This window comes from Mus caroli, unplaced genomic scaffold (genome assembly GCF_978045245.1).
Source record: "Mus caroli unplaced genomic scaffold, Mus_caroli_1 scaffold_10, whole genome shotgun sequence".
Classification (NCBI taxonomy): domain Eukaryota; kingdom Metazoa; phylum Chordata; class Mammalia; order Rodentia; family Muridae; genus Mus; species Mus caroli.
In genome coordinates, this window is record NW_028227265.1 from 113,643,797 (window position 1) to 113,656,973 (window position 13,177).

Genomic DNA, 13,177 nt, shown 5'->3' on the forward strand with positions numbered 1-13,177 from the left:
GCTCAAGACAAAATGCATCTCTCACCACTTCGCAAATCTAATGGCCACCAAGACTTTGACTTGTGGACAGTCTCTCCAGTGCCCAGGTCAGCAGTACCTCCATCTCTGCACTCCATTTCACACCATTATGCTCCAGTGTGTGTGTGTGTGTGTGTGTGTGTGTGTGTGTGTGTGTGTGTGTGTGTTGAGACTTCTCTTACTGCCTCTCTCTCAAGCCATTCCTAATGTCATTTACAGCTCCCATAGATAACCCAAAATTATCTGTCCCCCATCTTAAGACCCCTGATACCATCACATTGACAGAGATGTTTTTCTCAAGACAGTGCTTATAAGTTGAAAGGATCTACTAGGTTTGATATCTGGGGAAAGATGTCTTTAGGTCAGTAATTACACAAACTAAGTATTAAAAAGAAACTCTTCTATCTTGTGTCTAGTGATAAATCTACAATTAATGCAAAGAGAACATAAAAAACACTGTTTTGCTTGCCCAGACTCCATTTACCCTTCATACCAGGCTTGCATTAGTATGTGGTGTTATATGGGGTGTCTGTGTGTGTGTGTGTGTGTGTGTGTGTGTGTGTGTGTGTGTGTACTTTACCATCTAAAAATGGCATGTTCTGCTTTTTGCTTCCATGAAAGTCCATATATTGTTCTATGGACACCACAGAATTTGCATGCCATAGTGCTTACAGCGTGCACCCTGGCACCACTGAAGAGCCCAGGCAGTGCATACTGTAGTCATCGTCCCCTGCTTTAGGGACTGTACTCTGATGTTCAAGCCAGAGGTTAGAAAGGAATAAAGCATCACACCTGTTCCTCCCCCCCCCTATAATTACAGTCTTCAGGGTTCTGCATACAAGGAATACTTCTGCAGCCATCAGCAGGTGAACGTGGCAATACCTTCGTTACCTGAATGAGACCTCAGATGGAAAATCAATGCCATTGCTTAAAATGACAGCAATTTTATGTTACTGCCCAAGCTTTAAAACAAATCCCTTCCTAAGTGTCTGTGTGTGAGCTGAAAAGATGAAATCATATTCTCTGGCCAGTGGCTGCATGACATGCTGAGGTCAGCAGCAAATTAATCTTAGGGGAACGTAATCTTGCTTTCTGATTTCTTCTTGATTTCAGCCTTTCCTGCTAGGATCTGTATTTTGTTTGCATATGCTTTTATATCTACTAAAATCTTGTCTTAAAGAAGACACACCCAATATGTACTTTGCAGGTAAAATGATACTATAGGGGACCTCTATATTAAGTGGGTTAAGCCAGTCTCAGACAGGCAAATGTGAGTTTTCCTTTCACATGTGGTTCCTAGGTATTATAGACATACAAAATCATATGTGCATATGTGATATGAAAGGGGAAGTGAAACTTCCTAGGGAGAGAGGACTAAGTGGGTCGAGGTGGGAGGAGGGAATGCCCAAGGTATAATATATAGCTGTTTGAAACTTAAAAATATACAAAGAAGTATACATGTTTCTTATAGAAGGCCACATTTTCAGGGGGACTGTTGGGAATTTCTGTAGGGAAGCAAATCAAAACTTTGAAATGGCCCATCTGCCCCTGGAAACATCACTAGAGAAAAACATCTTCAGCAGAATGGAAGTTTGCAAAGGCGGTTCTGAGGCCCTTGGCATGGAGCTTTAGAACCAGAAGTCTCTTAGAGACCAAATTTTGGAGGCAAGCACAAGGGCAGGTGGGCAAAGACCCAACCCAGGGAAGAGTCATGCACAGCCCCCAAGGCTTAGGATTCAGTATACAGTCCAAAGGAGAATGTGGGGGCCAGCACAAGTATTTTGCAAGCAACATCTCAAAAAAATAAAATAGAATAAAGTAAGGAAGGCAATGACCATAAGATTCAGGCAGCAACAAACACGAGGAAAGAACCTACTTACTTAGGGGACAGCAACTGGTACTTGCTCAGATCTTTGATCATTCCAAAACAAACTAAGTTATTCTCATCGTTTGCTAACTACTGTTTAAAAAAATAACACTAATGCAAACATTACCTCCATCTTTCAAGGAAATGGCTGTGTTTTTTGAAGACAACAAAACAATCGTCCAAACTATCTAAAAAGAAGTTCTAAAAATACAGCATATTGGGAGCAGGGACAGTGCAAGTAAAAAGTACCAAAACTCCACTTTTAAGAGATAAAGATATGCAACGGTGCTGAATGCTGTAAAGACAGGAGGTGAAAAAGCTGAAAAGAGATGAAGAAAGATGTGCTGTTCTCGGGATAAATCTCCCCTTGCAGACAGATGTGATTGGGAAGTAACATCCAGAGCATCCCCCTTGCCAAGATGAGCCAGCAGCCAACCCTTTGAAGTTGTCCCTCTTCTGTTGGGAATACAGCCTGCCTCATGCTCACCTGCAGCGGTCACAGATACCATGGTGACAAGAGCCTGGGGAGTGAAAATGACACTGGCATGCTGCCATCCAGGGAGGCTACAGCCTTGCCTAGAGCAGCCACCTTACTGACAGAACCAAGTTCCATTTCCCCTCCTGAGTCAGGTGGAGGCAGGCAGCCATCCAGGGTCATGCTCATTTTTTTCAACATGCTCCTTTCTACCTTACAGCACAGGCTGGAAGACCCCTGTGTGCTGCTCATGGACTCTCCCTATTCTAGTGCAGAATTCCAGGGTAAGTGTCCAGTTGGAGTTAGAGGGATGGACAAAACAGCCCTGGTTCCTAAGCATAATACACATGTCTCTTCTCACCATCACTTGAAAGCATTTTCACACCACAAAGTCATAAAATAATAATAAGACAGCCTGGCATCTCAAATGATTGCAGCATAGACAGTTCTCCTGTGCTGAGTGACCAGATAGATGCTGGAAAGCTGCAGAGTAGCACAGCAGAGCCTAGGTGAGAGCTGGCTTCCTATCTGCATCCTCTCATCCCTCAGTGGAACTTAACATGGATGACCAGAACCTGGAGCAATAGATTAACTGATAAAGTGCTGACTTTGCAAACATAACAATCTGACTTCCATCCCCTAGATATGACCTAAAAATGCCAGCTGCACTATGCTACCACATGCTTGTAATTCTTATATTGATGAGACAGAGACAGGATGATCTCTGGGCTCACGGCCCAGTGGGTCTATCTACTTGGGAAGCGACAGAACAAAGAAAGACCCTGCCTTAAAATACAAGGTGAGTGAAGAACAGTTGCTGGAGTTGTCCTCTCTGGCCTGCACCAGTACTTGCTACTGTTCCCCCGGCAGATAGATAGATAGATAGATAGATAGATAGATAGATAGATAGATAGATAGATAGATAGATAGATAAGCAGATGGATGGGCAGATGGATGGATGGATGGATGGATGGATGGATGGATGGATGGATGGATGATGGATGAATGGATGGATGGACAGATGGGTGGATGGGCACATGGAAGGACAAATGGAAGGAGACATAGACAGACAAATATATTAGAATTCATAGAAGAATGACAACACCTGATTTAAATTTCTGTCCCTTAGATAGAGCAGCTACTTTACATCTGCAATTACCTCAATGTCTGCCCTGAGTCCTCCAGGGTGGGCTCCTTTATTCACCATATTTAGAAAAGCAACAGAGGTAGTTTGGCTTCAAATACAGAGAGAAGAAACTTCAAGGTTAAAAGATAAAAGAGAAAATAAAATGATATGGTTTTCCCCCTTAAAATGCTCTAAAGGTCAGTAATATATTTTTTGAACACTACCAGAAAATTTAGCATGAAACTTTAAATCACCATTAAATCATGGCTGAGAATTCTTTTTCCATTCCACATCAGAGTGGTGCACAGCCGCAAAATGCCAATAGATGAGAAAAAAGGGCCCCTCGATGTGTTCAGACAATGCAAGTAGGATGGTTTTCCAGTTCCTAGAGTCTGATAGCACCAGTTTCAAATATCTAAACAACAACAACAACAAATGATACTTAAGCATTCTGCTAAGCATTCTCTATCCTGCTCTAAGAATTGTTTTCTTTAAAAAAAAAAAACTCAAGAAAATTTTATTTTTGTAAGCCTCCTAAGACATCACTCATTCCCAACAACAGTATGTCAAAGTCAGAGTTAGTGGTCTCCTCTTCCAACATCTTCCCATTCCCTTAGCTTGCCTTTGTTACTGTGGGAAATATCCTGACCCAATGGCAACATGATGGAAAACGAGGTTTATTTCACCTTGCACTTTCAGATCACAGACTATATTTGAGGGTGTTGCCGCAGAAGCAGGAACCTGGAGGTAGGAGCTGAAGCAGAGACCATGGAGGAACACCACTTCCTGGCTTGGCCCTAGGCTCTAATTCAGCTACCTTCCTTACTCAGTCCAGACACACCTACCTAAGAGAAGGAACAACCTCTAGTGGGCTGGGTCCTCCTACTTCCCATTAGCAAGGAAGAAAATATGCCATAGATATGGTTACCAGCTGATGTAAAAGACTCAATTCCTCACCTGAAGATCCCTCTCCCCAGCTGTGCCAAGTTGACAACTAAGATTAGCCATGGCACCTATCTAACAATAGAAGTCAAAGAAAGACCCCTCACCCAACCTCCAAATGACACTGACACTCTGAAACATTCAGTGCAACTCCCATGAGGCCCAAGGGGTCCGGTTTCATGAGCAGGGATGATTCTCATCAGGGCCCAAACAGAGTTTTGTAATACAGCCAGACAATGGCCAGAGCACATAATATCACAATGAACCACCTTCCCACAGACACCTACTTCACTTGTAAGCTCAAAGTCAGACTTCAGATCAGCCAGAGATAAATAGTAAATTTTACATTCTTTATCAGAAAAAAGCTTTAGTTTTTGTGCAGGGTGGGCAAGTATTGAATGGCTTCATCCCACACTTGATCCCAGTAAGGGGAAGAATATTGCATCTGCCTCGACCAGCAAGGAAAACACAACCACCAGTTCTTCTTAATGCAGTTTATTCAGGCAGCTTCTCTCTTCAACTCCCCCTGAGCCTCGGGGTACAAGTGTTTTTTATGCACTCAGGCCACAACCACGCTTCAACCAATCACCACAGGTCACATCACCTCACCAGGCAGGCTTGCTCAGCCAATATGGGCTTGTTTACTGCCCGGCACAAATTTCTGTCAGGCGCCATATTAGGGTGTGGCCCGGGGTGGCCAGGGAGTCCGGAATGGCTTCCCACAGAAGAAGAAGTCACTAGAATGCAAAAAGGCAATATGTAGAAAGTGCCAACTGCAGGAGTCACTCAAGATGGAAGCCTAGGAAGGGTGTGAACTCCCTGGTCTCAATTTCCCTGTTCCCCCTCCAATTTATTTCCTATTACTGTCACAGCATATCCTGAAAATAAAATAAAAATAACATAACTGTTTAACACAACACAATGAGAACTTCTTTAAATGTATGAAGGTTGCAAATTAGAGATGAGTCTCACAAGTATGATTCCTTATGCAGCACTTGTGGGTGACCAGTCATCTTGCTCTTGTGGTCAGCACTGCCCAACCTGCTCTTTCATATTCTGCTGGTGCTTACTACCCCTGAGCCCAGCATAGCTCTAAGGCTAGAGAAAAATCTTCCTATAGCTGGAAGTCACTACCTCTTGGGCATCAGAAGTTGCTCATCAAATTGTTTTATTCTCATATTTGCAACAGTAAAGATGAATGTTTTACAATCACTTGCAGATGAAACTTCCCAGGGAACACTCAACCACAGGAGTCTCTGCTGTCAAAACGTCTTAACATCTAGGAGACTATTTGACAACGTTGACCCCATCAGATGCTGTCAATTAAATTGAATTTCATTTCATTGGGAGAAAACAATGGAATAATTTCTTGTACACATGTCAGGAGTTCTGGGTACCACATTAATTACATTTTCACAAAAGTCTGCTGTCAACTTCATAATTGTTACATTCCTGATGTTTACATGTTTGCTGTCTAAATCAAGTTAATTTTTGTTGACTACATAACAATGCATCTTGTCCAATTAGCTCTTACGGTTTATATTCAGTGGTTAATCTTTTCATGCATTGGTGGTTCAAAGTTCTTTCACTGGAATAAAGCAAAGAAATGTTGAGAAATCAGTAAGCCAAACCCTGATGTTCAAAATGGCATTTGCATTGCTGTGTTAATCTGTTTGGGCAGCACTAAGATACCACAGACTAGGCAACATAGGTGACTGACACATATCTTGTCATAGTTCTGGATGCTAACAGTCAAGATCCTGTGAGACTTTTTTCCTTGTCTTTCATATGGTTGCTACCATCATAGAATCCACAAGTTCCGTAACTTATAACAGAAACAGATTTATCTGCTGTAGTTCTGGAGGTGGAAAGATCCAAGAAAAATAGGTTGATACTGGACAAAGGCTTTCTTATATGTAATCCAGGGCAAAAGCAGAGGAGAAGAGGGGAGGAGAGGAGGAAGGAAGGAGAGGAGCAGGGAAGGAAAGGAGAGGGAGAGAGAAGTAATGGGGGGGAAAGAGAGATGAAGACAGACACAGGCAGACAGTCAGACAGACCCACCTTCACAACAAACCCACTCTCAAAACATCATTCCTGGGACAATGGCATAAGGACTTGGGGACATAGTGCCTCCTAAATTAATGTTGCCTTAAAAGTCCCTGCCTCTCATGATAGTTTCAGTAGGGTCCAAGTATCTCCTTAAAAGTCTGACATTAAGTCACATCAGGGGTGGAGCTGTCACCATATGAGGGGCTGGAGAGATGATTGAGCATTTAACAGCACTCACTGCTCTTCCATGAGGAATAGATTCCTAGCACCCAAACGGTAGCTTACAATCACCTGAAGCTCCAGTTCCAGGGGATCTGATCTTTCTTCTGAACTTGCCAAGCTCCTGTACACACGTGCTACACAGACATACTCAGAAATACACACATACATATTAAATTAAATAAATGTTTCTCAAAAGATTTCAACATATAGATTTGAGAGACACTGTAAGCAGAACTCCCATGAAAACACAGAATCTAAAATAACTCAGATTGAGAAAATTTCATTCAAAGGGTAATTTACTATAAACAGTAAAAAATAATTTTTTAAAAATCCAATATCAATTATGTGAAAATTGGGCTTTTAACAAATTGATTGTCCTTTTAACCTCAGACCATAAATTGAAAGTTGTGAAAAATGTTATAAAGAATATGATACATCCATCTTACAAAACTTTCAAAATTTTCAAAGTGTACTATCTAAAAAACACCTGATAATTTTTCCAGCGAGAAGTAAAAATGAATATACCACCTAAAATGAGTTTTGAGCCCAAGGAATGCTGAGAAGAAACTAAAGTCTAAAGATATTTATAGACTAATATATTGTCCAGTATAGGAAGGGGAAGAAATCACTTAGAATGGCATTGAAAACCTACTGTGGTCCAGGTACCCACAACTCATCCCTAGCATGTAGTTTTCACTTTTTTGGGGGGGCGGGGGAGACACAACAGTCATGCAAACAAGCAAGGCCAGTTCCAGATTGCAAGAGTCTATGGAGGAAGTAAGAGACCCAGAGAACATCTGAAACACCAAGAAGCCAGTTCACAATGGCTTCTGTAGAAAGGGTAACCCTGAAGGAAAGAGTTAAGAAGAACAAACACACCCTGCTACAAGGAAGAAGGCAGGTTCCAACCCTGGGATGTAAGAAGGACCAGACTAGTCTAGAGAGGAAGCTGTTGTGGCAGCAAAGGACAGATGGCAGCTTTGTGGAGCAAAAGTGAAGACTCAGCACAAGGCATCCTCTCCAACAACATCCCAGTGTTATAGCCGAACCCACAAAGAGTATATGTGAGCAAGTAGTCAGATCTGGCTTGCAGTTTCCAGACATGAGGTACTCAGTCAGCTTCTGAGCACAAACTTCTCGCCTTCATAGTCCTCTGTGTTGGGAATTTTGCTCCACTGGGAAAATTCTCTGTAACTCTTAGTTCATGATTGGCAAGATCTTCAACCTGCTTCATAGAGCCACCATACCAACCTGCAATTGTAGACAGAGTGTTCTCAGTCCACATAATGGAAAGAAGAGTGTATATGCTCATAGGAACTCGGACTTTCCACTGGGAAGCCTGCCTACAGATCTTACAAGAAGACAGTGAGATTCATCAATCTGTTCAGCAACATACAACAATTACAAAAGTCACTATGGCTTACAAAACTCTTTCCTTTTGATGTCATATTGTTAACGATACCCTTTTTTGAGTTTATAGGCTATCAGCCCTGATTAGAGAAACACCACACAAAATATAAATATGATTTTGGATTAATTGGCAAACACCCTTTTTATGTTTTCCCTATCTCGTTTGCTCTAATTTGATTCTCTTCAAGTGGTGAGAATGGCTATTCTATGTCGCAGCTTTATTTATCACTTGTCATGGATCAAATGGTCCTAATAAAGGGAACAGTGCCGCCACGCCTGTAAGAAAGCTAATGTGTTTGGTGATATCTAGGATACGTTTTATCCAATCCCCAAAGTTCAGAGGGAAGAAGGAAAGCCCTTGTAAGAAGAGACTATGGGGGTGGACAGGCAAAATGACTTCAGGGCCAATGTTTCAACGAGGAGAGAGCCACTGTCCCTTCTCACATAGACGGGGAAATCCTTGAAGCTTCCAATGCTCCAAGTGCAAGGATAAGAAGACAGGGCAGCTACTTGCTTACAAACAAAGGTAAACAAACTAGACAAGGCACAAAGGGAACACCTGTTGTAAGGATTTGGGGGCAACTGAGAAAAGCCAGCAAGGGACTCAGCCAGAGCCCAGGAATAAGAGGTATCATGAAGGGGGCTTATAGAGACAGTCAGCTGTACAGCTATACCTGCTCCTTACTGAGAGAGCAGGGGCAACTGGATACAAGACCATGCTAACTCACCTACAATCATTCAAACTGGCAAACCTTGCACATAGCTATATCCACCCAGTGGTTCTCACAGATGCTTGGCTGCTCCCAGGAGGACATGTGCTGATGTCTCAGTACAGTCTTGACTGTAACATATCAAAAGGTGATATCACTCTCTCTTAGATAAGGTAGCTATTACTGCCACACAATACCATGACCAACTTGGGGAGGAAAGGATTTATTTACCTTGTACTTCATAGGCTCTTCAAATAGAGACAGAAACCTGAAGGCAGGAGCTGATACAGAGACCGTAGAGAGATGCTGCTTACTTATTCCTGTGGCTTGCTCATAGACCCCAGGACCATCATCCGAGGGATTGTACCACCCACAATGGACTGGATCCTCCCTTATCAATTACTAATTAAGAAAATGCCTACAGCCTGGTCTTATGGAGACATTTTCTTAATTGAAATTCCCTCTTCTCAAATGACTTTAGCTTGTATCAAGTTGGCATAAAACTGGCCAGCACATACTGATACCCAGACATTAGAGGCCTGGGGATGCTGCAGTGAGCCATCCACACAGGACAGCCCTCATCACAGATCAATATGGACCAAATAGCCAAGATGCTGAAGCTGAGAATCCCCAAACTAAAGTGTCATTTCCTCACTCACACCAGGATGATGACAATGGAGAGCCATGGGCAAACCTGGCATGCAGCTCTCAAGGAGGAGGCCTTATTCTGAGTCACAAAGAGGCTCATGGAAGCCAGGACTAAAACTATCAGGCATTTCATCCCTCAGCCCTGCTCTTGCCCCCCTCCGCTCCTCTTCCTCCCCCTCCTCTTTTCTGAGCTCTTCCTCATCTCCCCCACTCTCCATTTTCCTCTATTTACATTTCTCTCCTTCTTTGGATTCCTCCATGCCATCTTTTTCTCCTTTGTTTTTTGTCTGTTTCCGAATATAAGCTCACTGTAATTCAAACTCATGGAGCAACAGGTATTACCTGTGGCCTTAAGCACTCCTTTCTTCCTCTTCCTACCAGGGTAGGAAGGACAGGCTTGGCAGAGACCTCCGAGTTAAGTAAATGGTCCTGTGTGCCCACTGTGACAGGCTTGATGTTCCCTTATGGAGACACCATCCACTACTACCACTGGTGTCCCCAGGGCCAGGAAAGGAGACAGATTCCTTTGAAGGATTCATATCATCTGGCCGCCACAATCCCTTGGGCACAGTCTGAGCAGAGAATCACAGAGCATGCCAAGAGGACAAGAAGCAGAGGCTCTGTTTATAAATAGATCAAACTGTAGAATGAGACACAACACAATCTTATCACTGCCATGGGAAAGACAGATCAGCTTACACTGAAAGCCCACACCTTCCTTTTTCGTTTTGTTGCACTTGAAGATAGAATGATGCCAAGCTGAGATCCCAGTGTCACCAATCCAAAAGCAATACAACCCATCCAGTTCTTATGGATACATAATAGCAGCTTTGGACTCTGGGAAGGAAATTATACGAAGAAAAGTGTGAGGAGATACTATGCCTCAGTAAACAATCACAGTAGGGTGTCTTACAGATTTGTGGGATCCCAGTTGCACCAGAGGAAGGCACTCTGTTGTTTGTAGGTGTTGGCACTTCTCTAAAACCTGCTTCAGTTGGATTTTCTGTATTATATTTATAAGTAAGGGCACATCAGCCACACTGAATTGATAATGTATTCTTATCCTAGTAAGGGTTCATTGCTACAACATTAAGTATCCTGCCTTGTTCCTTGAGCTCACTCAACTGAGAGCAGTTTGAGGGAGTTTGGGGGAGTTGTACATAAAGTCTGAGATGAGGGTAGAGAAAAGCATCTACCTACCCCTAAATGGCCAGGTAGCACTGTGGAATGGCCATCTGAGTCTATGAGCCCAGTGGCATGCTGGGAAATTACTGGGAGACGAAAAGGGCAAGGGCAAGGGAAGGAGGAACAGAATTAAGGTGAAGTTATGAGATGGACCCTGGAAAGCCTTGTCCACTGCTGAGCCATGCAGAGCTTTGCAAGGGGACTGAGGTCGAGTCAATGCCTCCCTCTATGACTACCTGGTACCAAAGACAGCCTGACACCTTTAAATTATGAAGAAGCTTAGATCAGGGCTTCTGTTCTTCCTCTCGCATCGTTCATGTGTTCAAATGAGCAGTATTGCTAAGCTCTTACTATGATCTGGGCACTATGTTGGGTACTGTGGGGGAGACTGTTGAGCAGCCACTCTTTCTGTGTCACCATGGGCTTGTGCAGCTAAGGCTTCACTCACTGAACCCTGTAGACTGGGTTGATGTCCCAGTATCCACGGGCTTAGAGGATTCTAAAAGATCCAGTATCTGGTTTGTAGATTTCACAGTTTAATGATATATCATATCAAGAAAACCAGAGAGATGAGATAGAGAAGACACTTAATAATGATGTCTCATGTCCTCTTCTTGTCTCCTACAAGACAAGATCAATTGACAATTACAGTCACTCAACTTTGCCTAGCTTGTGGCTCCCCTGGTACATGACTCAAATCCTGTGCATGTTCTTTCTCCCTCACCCTTCACCCACACCCCCATATCTCTTCTTCTTCATCTTTCTTCCTCTCTCAGCTATATCACATCTGAGAATCTACCTGAAGTACTCTAAAGCAGCACACCACAACTCCCTGCGCACCAAGATATGATGTAGCAGTACTGACAGTCACCACCAATATATGGAATTAGCCTTGCTGTCCATCAACAGGTGAGCCTCTATATAAAGGAGACTTTTATCCCCAAAGAATAAAAGTATGTCATTTTTCTGGAAAGTAGATGCAACTAGAGATCATATACTTAGAGAAGTAAGTCAGATACAAAAAAGTCGAACACTACAGGGCTTCTCTCATTTAGGGACCCTGTAGATTTCTATAGAGAGATACACAGAACCATTGTTGTGTGTATACAGATCATGAAAGAAAAGGGAGATGAGGAGAAAGGGAAGTGGGGCTAAACAGGGACAGGAAGGGAATGGATACACTCAAAGTCCACCATGTCCTTGAAATTATCTATCTTTAACCTAACAACATATACAGTGCACATAGGCCAATAAGATAAAAATTAATCTAAAAAGGAAGTCCACTGTCATCAGACTTTCTATCTCTAGATGTTGTTTCTTCTTTAGATGCCTTGTCCCCTTGGGAGTTCTGGTTCAACCTTATGAACTCTTTATCTTATCTTGAAGAGCCATCACTAATGCCACCTCTGCATGGCAGTGGTACCCACTGCTCGTACATTTCTGGCCCTTGCTGCTGATGGAGGCCCCATGAACAAAAGGGCTCCATCAATTCCCAAAGCCTATTCTTAACCGTAGGCAGATGCAGGCTGTATAGCTAGATACCAGATGGTGAATAACATTCTAATTTTGAATGTACAATTTGTTTCCATTTAAAGAAACCAAAGGTTCCAATAAACTACACACTATGGGCTTCAGTCCAAGCTCTAGCCTGAGGGGGGGAATCAGCTAATCTACAAAGTGTACTCAAAGATCTCTTAGAAGAGTTCAGCCACTGAAAGGACTGGCCCTTTACAGGCTAACCACCTGGGGTGAACATTAATAATGGGAAGAGACTAGGTACCATTGTGTTCAGTGTGGATCACACAGCAGAAGAGACATGGCTCCTGACTGAAAGTCCCTGGAGTATTACTCTGCTGGTATGTGTAGGAGCTTGGGAGGACAGAGTTGTTGGTGGACTTTTGTACATAATTGTTGGGTACTTACTCTGTGGTATGTCTATCCCTTCATGCTTAAATCAAGATAGACACACCCACCTATTTACCATGCTATCACCACTTCGAATAACAAGGTATAGCATCATTAGCTCTAATCACCACCATGAATATGGCTTACCAGGACTTCTTCTTCTCCTCTGACTGCACACACATCACATCACAAACATCACATCACATCACATCACATCACATCACATCACATCACATCACATCGAAATTCCCCTAGCCCCTGGTATCCATTTCACCTTAAAGGGATGAGATGTGCAATACAGTTTCCCCCACCAAAGTCCAGGTCTCACTCTCTGTTCCACCCCAGTCTCTGACAATACGAATACCTGGCTCTCCTGCCAAGGGGTGCCTCACCCACCAACATTTCAGTCATGTCCAATACTCTTTGCATTGTCTCCTTCTTGATACATAAAAAAAAAAAAAACTTTTCTCTAATTATATTGATCCTAGCAAACTGCAATATCCATCTGAGCCGTAACAGTCAAAGCTTTTCAATGGGAGAGAGAAGCTGCAGCAGCGGGCCCCAGCGAGATGCATTATTCCCTCAGACTCTCGACGGGAGAAAAACAGGCATTAAAGGGA